Source organism: Carassius auratus, unplaced genomic scaffold (genome assembly GCF_003368295.1).
Source record: "Carassius auratus strain Wakin unplaced genomic scaffold, ASM336829v1 scaf_tig00017270, whole genome shotgun sequence".
Taxonomy (NCBI): domain Eukaryota; kingdom Metazoa; phylum Chordata; class Actinopteri; order Cypriniformes; family Cyprinidae; genus Carassius; species Carassius auratus.
In genome coordinates, this window is record NW_020524764.1 from 11,899 (window position 1) to 23,927 (window position 12,029).

Below are 12,029 nucleotides of genomic sequence, written 5' to 3' on the forward strand. Positions count from 1 at the left end.
AAAAAATGGAATTGATTCCCAGCAAATGGATAACGATAAAAAACAAACAAACAACAACAACAAAAACTTTTAGCTAGTTTACTTTGGTTAACTTACCAGTTGATGTTATCACCGTTATGATGGCAATCACAAGTAAATCCAGACCACAAACTAGAAAATAAAAAACAAAATAAGTAATTTTTATTCAGTAAACAGGCTACCGTTTGGATAACTCAATAATGTGTAGCTTATGCAGCACAAATTTCTTTGAATTAAAGCATCTAGCAGATGCATGAATGTAAATATACTGCAAAATCTAAATATTTTGGGTTACCTAATTCTGTATTTTAATAATATGGACAGCTGGCCATATGATGAGCCCCTCATAATCTGGAGAAACTGGAGAAATCTCCTGTAACAGACAGTCACAACAGCCCTTTATAGTTTATGGTCAGAAAAGAAAAAAAAACTACTATACAACAACAGAACAGTTTATAATAAATAAACAGCATTTCTAATATTTGTTAACAAATTTTGATACATTAATATATTGCTATTCCTGTGCTTTGTGACGAGCAGAACCGGGGGCTAACTCAGCTAATACAGTAGTTGATGGCAGCTTACTCACCTGTTGTAAGCTTCGCTACGATGACAATCACAATAAAAGACTCCAATGCACCTCCGTTGCAGATGACATGACAAATGACCACAACCTGAAAATAAAATAAAAAAGATGTACATAAAAACAGTGTTTATTAACTCAGTTTTCTTTACTATTTTAATGTTAGCTCGCTGCTATGCAAGGCATGTCTGTGATGTCCTGCGATAAAGAGGCAAGGAATAATTATAATGTTTCTTTGATTAATTTACTTGGGCTAACTGACGTTATAACTTACCAGTTGATGTAATCTCCATCACAATGGCTCCAAAATACACCTCCCGACTTTGCAGACGATAAGATTCACAAACTTTAACATAGCAAAAATCAGATAGTGTAGTTCTTCTGATTGGTCAAAACTCTCTGATCTCTGAACAGTGCTCGCCGTTTAATCTACAGATTAAACCATTTTTGCACCGTATGTCACACAGATATGTTGTGCAAAAGGTAGAGCGAGCAAAACTTGTCATTTGCAGTTAAAAAACATCTTTGAGACTTGTAGCAGCAGATTCATGGCGTTGTCATTATACGGAATATATATATAAGAAAACATTCTACAAGTGTGTAAATCTCATTGCAAGAAATCAAATACTGATTTGCAGACGTACAAAGAAATAGTAGCAAAATGTGAGTGTCTTGATTTGTGATTCGTAGAACAGGATTTGTGCATCTGCAGTGAAGGTTTCGAGAAGGTGTAACTATTGTGTTGTTTGTGGACGAGAAAAAAAAATCTACGAGTCTACAACTTTTGTCTGTGACTTCAAATGTACTGGTCCTCATCTGTGGCAATTCTCTACGACTACAAATTCACAGACGCTCAGTTGTTTTGCACCAAAAATACCTTCATATTAATGCATGAGTGTGCATAAAGCTGAACACATTTGATTTAACTTTTTTTGTTTGCATATTTATACAATTTATATATGAAAATATTGTGATGGTATATAATGAAAAGTGTTAACTGAAAACAAATCTTAAAATGTAGAATGCTGTGTAGAAATAATGGCAATCATGGTATAAAGTGGTATATCACCATATACATTTTCCCCATACCTGTGTGAGAACCGTATGAGAAAGAACAAAATAATTAAAGCTCATTTATTACACTGTCGGTCAAAATCAGGAAGTTGGTCAATGAACTAATGTCACAGAATGTGAGAAGTTGAGCTGCTGTTGCTCCTGAAAGCTCACAGAGATCAGAAGGAAGGTCCTGAAGATACAAAACCACAGATGAAGAACAGACTTTACACACTGACCTCAGAACAGTTTCGTTTTACTTTTCTCAACAACTCTCGAAATAGCATTTAAAAGAAGCAGCCATTTTAAATATAAATTCTAATAAGGAACACAGACTTGAGCACCAGTTAAAGGTGCTGTAGGGAACTTTTATAAAAAAATATTTTTTACATATTTATTAAACCTGTCATTATATAGAATATGAGACAGATAATCTGTGAAAAAATCAAGCTCCTCTGGCTCCTCCCAGTGGTCCTATTGCCATTTGCAGAAAGTCCATTGCTCCCGGTAAAAAATAACCAATCAGAGCTGCGGTCCGTAACTTTGTGTTCAAAATGTAGGAAAATTTATATAATAAGCGAGTAAACCATGAATCCATTTTCCAAACCGTGTTTTTGGCTTGTCCTGAATCACTAGGGTGCACCTATAATAAGTGTTTATATTCTGACTATTTTAGATTGCTTCGGGGAAACCGTGGCGGAGTAACCCAGTACCTTTGTGATTCTTCATAGACATAAACAGAGAGAAGTAGTTCCGGCTACGATGTTCTTCCGCAAGACGCAAGCAGTTCTGTTTATTAACCGCTAGAGCGTCAAAAGTTCCCTACCGCAGCTTTAAGTTGAATTTGTATCCAATTTTAAGGATTAAGTCAGGTGACTTTTCACTCATATACTAATTTAAACCTGGCTGCTACGTTTAATCATATTGCCACAACAAATAAAAATAATTATATGGTAATTGGCATGAACCAATAGGATGTCACATGCACCTGTACTTCGACATAATTTGGCTCACCTACTGAAATCTCAAAAAGCAGAGCGCCACAAAGTAGAAACACACAGAGAAAGATTCCACCATTCACAAAACGAACAAAAACATCTGTCTGTGTATGGCAATACTAACACTGATGGAACACGGGGGAAGGACAAAGAAGAGAAAACAAACTCAACACACAGAAACAAATACAAACACACTTTCAATACTGTATGTAGACATTAAGAAACATTTCTTCATGTCTGTCATCTTCAGGAAGTGATTCAGTGAAGAGCAGAAGCTCCAGAGCAGCTGTAATGTGTTTGGTTCTGCTGTGTGTTCTTCTGCTGGCTGCAGTCATAGTTCTGTGTGTCCACATCTACACAAACCTCACAGAACAAAGAAATGAGCTTGAAATCAAGATCACCAACCTCACAGAAGAAAGAAACAAGCTTGAAATCAAGAACAACAACCTCACAGAAGAAAGAAAGACCAAGAGAGACCAGCTAATAAATCAGCTTTCAATTCTTGGTAAAGATTTTAAGTTTATTAATTCTATTCTATAGTCTACACTATACAGTACATTATTAAAGATGAATATTTATATGAATACATACACATGAATATATATATATATATATATATATATATATATATATATATATATATATATTTAAATATATGTTACAGATGAATGGATTTACTATCAATTCAGTTTTTACTATAAGTCCAATGAGAAGAAGAACTGGACTGAGAGCAGACGAGACTGTTTGAAGAAAGGAGCAGATCTGATCATCATAAACAACAGAGAGGAATATGTGAGTGAAAGATACTGTGTGTGTTTGTGATGTTTAGCTGATGAGTGAGAGATGGTCAGATGAAATGTGTATATTGTCAATTTATGATATTAACACATTATTGGCTTCTCTGTTTAGGATTTTGTTATGAATATTACTAATAAAACAGAATTCTGGATTGGTGTGACTGACATTGATGTGGAGGGAAGCTGGAAATGGGTTGATGGCAGCAACATGACCTCTGAGTGAGAAATTACTGAACTGAACTGATTATTATCTAATAAATGATTCTCACAATCAGTATCATATCACACAGAAAGCAGCACTGAACATCTAATGCTGATCTGTACTTTCAGATTCTGGGCAAAAGGTGGACAAGTAAACGAGCCAGGAGGAGGAACATTAGAGAACTGTGCTGTGTCTCATTCAACACAGTGGCCTGACATAAAAGGGTGGAATGATGTTAAATGTAATGATACTTATAACTGGATCTGTGAGAAGAGTATTTTACCTCTGATATAGTACTCATATTATTATTATTATTATTATTATTATTATTATTATTATTATTATTATTATTATTATTTTATTTTTATTTTATTTTATTTTTTTGGGGGGGGGGGGTGACCCAAGTTTAACAGTCATAACTTTCATAACTAATGATTATCATTCAAAGCAGGGGTGTCCAGTTTTGCTTGTGAAGTGTCACATTGTGTCTTTGATATTTGATATGAAATTTGTATTACTAAATTCCAGGCAGGTGTGTTGAAGCTGAGGTTTTTTAGGATGGTGATTCTGCAGGAGCAGGACTGAACACTCCTGATCAAAGATCAAATATGTATTACCATCTCGCATCTACCGTATTTTTCGGACTATAAGTCGCACCCGAGTATAAGTCGCATCAGTCCAAAAATACGTCATGACGAGGAAAAAAACACATATAAGTCGCACTGGACTCTAAGTCGCATTCATTTAGAACCAAGAACAAAGAGAAAACTTAACCGTCTATAGCCGCGAGAGGGCGCTCTATGCTTCAGTGTAGACTACAGGAGCACTGAGCAACACAGAGCACCCTCTCGCGGCTGGAGACGGTAATGTTTTCTCTTGGTTCATATCAAATTAATTTTGATTAATGAGTCGCACCTGACTATAAGTCGCAGGACCAGCCAAACTATGAAAAAAAGTGCGACTTATAGTCCGGAAAATACGGTAACTTATCAGCTGTATTGAAAAAGACTGCTGTAAAATTGTTGTAGTGTTCATCTTGTTGCCAGAATGATTGTTTTGTAAACTGTAACGGATTTATAAGACAATAAACAGATACAATTATAAAACAATTTCAATTAATTATTAATTTGGAAAAAATATCTCTTAAATGTGCATCTGCAGTTTGCAAATGTGTGTCCTGTTTATTGGACGACACTTTCTAGGAACTGCTTTTTTTTCTCAGAATTAAAACAGTTTCTAATATTTCATAGACTTACATCAGAAAAGAGAGAAAAAAAAAAAGCATGTCTGAGAAAATGGCAGATGGCGTCACTAAAAACAATTTAGAATTGTAATATTCTGGGTTTATTGGCATAATATTGTACTTTCTTCCAAAAGAAAAAGTGAGACACTTTCAATGGAAGTGAACTGGGAAAATTTATGAACGTCAAAATACTCCATGTATCACTTGTATATCAGTCGCCAATTATTTGTAAATGTTAAAATAACTCACTGAATCAATATTATAGCCAGAAGATCAGTTTGCCCGTTCACAAGCATTTTATTGTGGTAAGAGGAAAAAAAGATTGATTCAAAAAAACTTTTGAGCTCAAATAATAATAATAATCACCATCACAAATTAAATTAGCTTTTTGAAAGCATTCATAGTACTTATCTATTTACAAAAAACAAAAAAACAAAAAAAAAAAACACCTGTTGCGATTCAAAGACAGGATGCTCAAGCAGCTAGTCAGCAGTGGTTTTACTGTGACAGTACTTGAGAGACGTGGCCAGTACATACAGTTTAACCACAGCAGAAACACATTTACCTCTATGTGTGTTAGGAAGTCACACAGCTGACACAGTTCTGCAGATTAGCTGAAATGAGATGTGCTTCTGAGCTATTTTAAATTCACTAAATTCAGCAAGGTGACAGTTTTTCTCACATGTATAATTTTGCTTAAAATTTGTAGTTGATTCTGTCTCTAAACTTCTACAGACAGAGCAAAAAAATTGCTGAACCAAACAACACCAGACCACATGAGCCCATCTTTAAAATGTATCAAGATTATTACTTTTTTGACTTATAGCCACAATGCAAATTAGTTTTTCACGCTACCCTAATGCTATTTCATTCACTAAATTCTTGACATGTTTAAGTTACAGGTGTATAAAAGAGGAAGGGCCCTATAGTTGCTCTGGTCCTGGAGAACATGTATTGTCCCTCTTTCGCAAAAAAAAAAAGAAACCACAGACCATAAACATTATCACAGTACTTTTCACACAATACACCTATCTGTATACAGCTGTTTTCACTTTCATAAAAACGGGCTGATGACTTCCTTGTTCTATGAAGTCCCTCCTTCAGAAATACGTGACGAGTTCTGATTGTGCCAGCGGTTCCGGTGTTGTGATTCGACACCAGCTTAGAGCATGCTGCCCTCCTGGAAACGCGATTGGACTAGTTTTGAGAAGCAAGTTGGCAGGATTTGTTTTGAAAACCTGGCAATCCTGATCAGAACCAAAGACAGTAAAAGAACGCACATGCTGGAGATATACAGTGGGGCTCGAAAGTTTGGGCACCCCTTGCAGAATCTGTGAACATATGAGTAATTTTCAAAAAATAAGAGAGATCATACTAAATGCATGTTATATTTATTTAGTACTGTCCTGAGTAAGGTATTGTACATAAAATATATTACCATTTAGTCCACAAGACAAAAAAAAAAAACTGCTGAAATTATTAAAATAACCCCCTCAAAAGTTTGGGAACCCTTGGTTCTTAGTACTGTGTTCTGTTACCTGATGATCCTCGACTGTCTTTTTGTTTTGTGATGGTTGTGCATGAGTCCCTTGTTTGTTCTGAACAGTTAAACTGAGCAGCGTTCTTCAGAAAAATCTTTAAGGTCCTGCAGATTCTTCAGTTTTCCAGCATCTTTACATATTTGAACCCTTTCCAGCAGTGACTTTATGATTTTGAGATACATCTTATCACACTGAGGACATTTGAGGGACTCAAACACAACTATTTAAAAAGATTCAAACATTCACTGATGCTCCAGAAGGAAACAAGATGCATTAACAGCTGAAAACTTTTGAACACAATGAAGATGGCCAAATGTGTCTTATTTTGTTGAAATATAATTTTTTTCTGCCCTTCGTAAGCAACAGAAGATACTTGTATGTTTCCCGGTGCACAAATTAAGTACAATTTACCTTGATCTTAAAATTCCAAAAGTTTTCACCCCCAGCTCTTAATGCATCTGGTTTCCTTCTGGAGCATCAGTGAATGTTTGAATCTTTTTAAATAGTTGTGTTTGAGTCCCTCAAATGTCCTCAGTGTGATAAACACAGCCCTAACATCTAGTTAACAAAGCTAAACTGCGTTGCCCTTTGTGTAATAAGTTACAGAAACTGTTAAACGCACCAACTTAAATAATAAAATACACTTACCGGTTGTGATCCATAAACAACGCCTTCTCCAGAAAAGAGGGAACTGCTCCATCTTTCAAGAAAAAAGTTTGTGCGAATCCGGCATTAAACTGATTGAGATTGAGGAAGCTCACTGTCCTCAGCAAAATGTGCTGTACAGTTTTACATGTGGCTTATAATTTTCGGGAACCGAGTTAAACATAAATTGTAACCATTAATCTCCAAGTACAGTGTCCCTGGGAAGCCCAAACAAAGATGATTGGACTCCGAGATGAAAATAACAGCGTTTCTATGACATGGCGACAAACACAAACGCAGCTCTTCCTCTTCTCCGTCGGAGCACAACAAGACCATGCCCCCTTATTTGTGTATTCATGTGGGCGGAGGTTAATCAAAAAACTGTTTTAGTGACGTCATTACTTCAGGAACTAGAGGGATTTAGTCCAAATGGGTTGTTTTTGTAGGCGCATTGCTTGGCATTGAACTTTGAGCTTTAGAATTTTACAGATATTATTTATACTGTAACAACAACATTACACACAAACTAAAGTTTAAAACATGGGATCACGAAGAATGGGACCTTTACCATAAAAGGTATAAACTCAAGGTCTCTCATTAAGGCCTGTAATGGAGAGTAAATAAAAAAATTTTAATCAAATTTATATTTTATGTTTTGAGAATGGCCAGCCCTTCTCTGCAGATATTGTACTTATGGTTTGTGCATCTTTAATCACATAAAGTCTACAAAATATAATGTCTCCCAAAACTCTGGTGCTTTTTGTCACGTCTGTAAAGCATGTGTATTCCCAAATCTAAACTAGCCAATAAAACATATTTATAGATGGATACTTTACTGATGTCTGGACTCTGTTTGGGATTTAGAAAAACTTAAAAAGATGGTTCAGTATATTGTTTACGAATAGGTTACATTCTGTGAAAATTTATATTTCACACTCTAAATAATACTGTTTGGACGCAACAAAATAAAACCGCTGACGCTCCACTCAGGGCTCCCATAGTTCTGATTGGGCTCAACCCTTCCCCAAGGAGTGGATTTTTTTTTTATTCACAGCGTCATGATTTTCACTCGCTCCAAGAACGCTCGACTACCACTCCATTACGAGTACAATTCATGCCAACGGCCTATAATATAACTGCATATTTAGCAAGAATTCACATGATAAACATATTTAGCTATAGGTTGATACACATAATCTCTCCGATCAGGTTATAATGATGGCTATAGTCGAGCGTTAGAGGCCAGTTCTCAAGGAGTTTGTCTCTTCCTTTTACTGATTATTTTCAGGTTAAAGCATGATTTAAACATTCACAAACAATTGCTGTCACAATAATGCATTCAAACAAATATAATTTTTCAGTGCTACTTTGCAGTACTTTGCAGTACTACTTGCAGATCAGGTTGTCCAGGTTGATACACATAATCTCTCCGATCAGACTGTCCATATTAAGATGTAAGTTTCATTTCATAACTGGATTTTGAGATTCTGTCCGAGTCTTCTGCTTCGCGGAAATCTATAGCGCTGTATGCGTCAAGAACCGGGTTTGAATGGGACCTCGGTACCACCGGTACTTAAAGAAACTTGGTGACATCACATTTTCATTTTTTTAGTACCGACTTGGTACCGAAGTACCGGGTCTTTTGACAACACTAGTAGTATCAGTGGTTGAGTGGTGATGTAAGTATAATGTTCTGTGACGTTTTTAAAATAATGTACCATCTGCACTCGACCTAAACCTATCTGATAGTATGAACAAGAGTGAATGTGTGATGTAAAAACACAATCACAAGCTTGCCGTTTTAGCTTGTTCTTCAATGCTCTCATCTTTCAGCTCGTTCATCATGAGTCATGTTTTTGACTGGTTTCATACCCAAGGATTCCACATCCTAAATCGAATTATATGCCGGCTGAGCTACCGAACTAGCTTGTTATGTCCAATATCAGACACAGTGTTGTAAAATCGCATTTATTTGAATGAACTGTAGCATTTGTTTTAATTAATTGTGTTTTACCTGCTTCTGCTAGTCTCTCTACAAACAATGAAGTTGTGTTTAGTCACATCAAATACAGTAATTTTTACACCTTGTTGCTAAGGAATATAATGTAGTGATCTATTAACTAGACTATTTTATTAATAAAAATTTGCGTGGCAGCATCAACAACAAGTTCTGTGTGTGCACAATGCAATCTTGAGTCGGGAAAGGGAATTGATTAGTTCCTCTTTCGGGTCTCTATCAGTTTAGCGTATGGGTCTGTCATGTGATTAAGTAACGACTCGACCTGAAGACCCGAAAGATGACTAATCAATACTTTTTCTGGCTCAGGCTGCATTGGTTTAGCGTATGGGGCTGTCACATGATTAAGGAACGAGTCAAAAACCTGATAGACCCGAACTATAAACTAATCAGTTTTCTTTCCGGCTCAGACTGCATTAACTGACACAGGTGAATTACTACTTAGCAGAACAGAACTTATAGAATATTGTGCATGCGCGACTGAACGAATCACCCCTCGAGAAGACTCGTTCTTCCCAAGTCACATTAAAGATTTGTTCAGAATGAACAAATCTTTCAAGAACGACACAACGCTATTGTAAATCGCGTTGTCAATCGCAGATGCTAATTTATTAAAACATCTACCTACCGAACTACCTACTGTAGCTTGATTTGTGGATGAAGAAGAGAAAGCACCCATTTTTTTCTCCTTAAAATTATAAATTTTCTCAGTTTAAACATCTCGTAAGCATCTATGTTGTACTCTGAATAAAATATTGAAATTTTAAACTTTCACATCATTGCATTATGTTTTTATTCACAATTTGTACAGTGTCCCAACTTTTTTGGAACCAGGTTTGTACTCCAGTGCCCTTGATGATGTACACTATAGTTTCAGGCACCACTACAAAAAGTGTGTTTGAAGCTGCTGTGTTGTCTTGTATACATTTAGTATTTAGTGTTACTATTGATACTATACACAAGTTATAATATTTACACACACAATACCAACAATATAGTGGTAAAGTGACAAAAATAGTTTTCATAATAATTATAGATTCAAATTAATATGTAGCTTAAAATCAGTAATAATTTTTATACACGTTAGATTTACTTGGATGGATGGTTCTAAAGTGAAGTGTCTGTCCCTTTTTAGTTTTCACACATTGACCACAACTTTGTTTCTCTGGTGTTAAAAGAAGACAAGCACTGACTACTTAAACACATGTATACAGGAACAAGGAACTAAATAGTTTAATGTTAGACTGATGAAGAGCAAACATGTCTGAGGATATTTATGACAATGACTTCGGGACAGAGACTGAGGGAATGAAAAGAGAGAGAATAGAGATGATGGTGGATATCTATGAGAGTGCAGATCATGTGAGAGATTATGATTTTAAGACAGAGACAAACACCACAAACCACTTCAGCGTACAGGTAATCACATACATTTCTTTGATTAGACATCACAGTTTGCACATGTTCAGTCATTAAGTTCAGCAAATGATTGTGTGTAGATCAGAAGCTCCAGAGCAGCTTCAGTGTGATTGGTTCTGCTGTCTGTTCTTCTGATCCTATAAATATGACTGTAAAATTAAAGTTAGGAAGGTCATAAATATGAAATATAGAGTGTGTTATATATTTATAGCTGAACTGTACACTGATAACATTAAAATATACTGGAAAATATAATGCAATATTAATTAACTAATTTCCACATTACTGGAAACTAGTGCTTATATTTTTCAATATACTGCAATACGTATATAAATGGCCCATGTACGGGTGATACTTATACATATAAAAACTATATAGCAATTAAGTCAAAACTGCTACTACATTGTAGTAGCTTACTGAAACACCAAATCAGATCATTTCACGGTGTAGAGTTAATGTATGAAGGTATTTTTGGTGCAAAACAAGTGTCTGTGACAGTGGAATTTATAGTTGTAGAGAATAGCTACAGATGAGTACCAGTACATTTTAAGTCACAGACAATAGTTGCTAACTTCCTCTTCCACAAACACAACACAATAGTTACACCTTCTCAAATCCTTATTGCAGGTGCACAAATCCTATTCTACGAATCACAAAACAAGAAACTTGTATGCTCACATGTTTTGCTATTATTGCTGTAGTGAATATGGTGCAAAACGTCTTGGTTACGTATGTAATCCTCGTTCCCTGAAGGAGGGAACGGAGACGTTACAAATGGGATCTCGACAGAGAGCCCAATCACCTTCGAGTGGTACAAAACGATCCAATGGTACACAAAGTACCTTGGTCTGCGGGATTTGCTTCGCGAGCTCCGCCCGGCAGAGCGGGTATATAAGGAGCAACGCGAGCAACTTGCATTCAAGTCTTCACTGAGGAGCCGAGCCAGTGACCCGGGCGTTCAGCGGAACAACAATGTGGCAAGGGGATCTAACGTCTTCGTTCCCTCCTTCAGGGAACGAGGGTTACATACGTAATCAAGACCTTCCCTTTCAGTCGGTCACGTTCGACGTTTCGAATGGGGTCCCTTACAAAATACTTCCAGCGACCCATGTGAGTGATAGCACCCTGTCGTGAGGCCAGCACGAGTGAGGGCCCATAACTTACACAGAATACACTGGGTAGCATATTCCAGCTGGACGTATGCTAGCAGGCTGCCTGCTCGTAGGAGGACTTACAGAATCATAACTAATAATGAACTGCACTTATACGGCAATTGTTCACCTTTGTTCATGTTAATTCCCACATTTAATAATACTTTATTAAAATCTTGTTAATATTAGTTAATGCACTGTGAACTAACATGAATAAACAATGAACAGCTTTATTTCTATTAACTAACATTAACAAAGATTAAGAAATACTGTAACAAATGTATTATTTACTCATTGTTAGTTCATGTTAGTTAATACACTAATGTTTAATAAATGAACCTTAATGTAAAGTCAAGTGTATG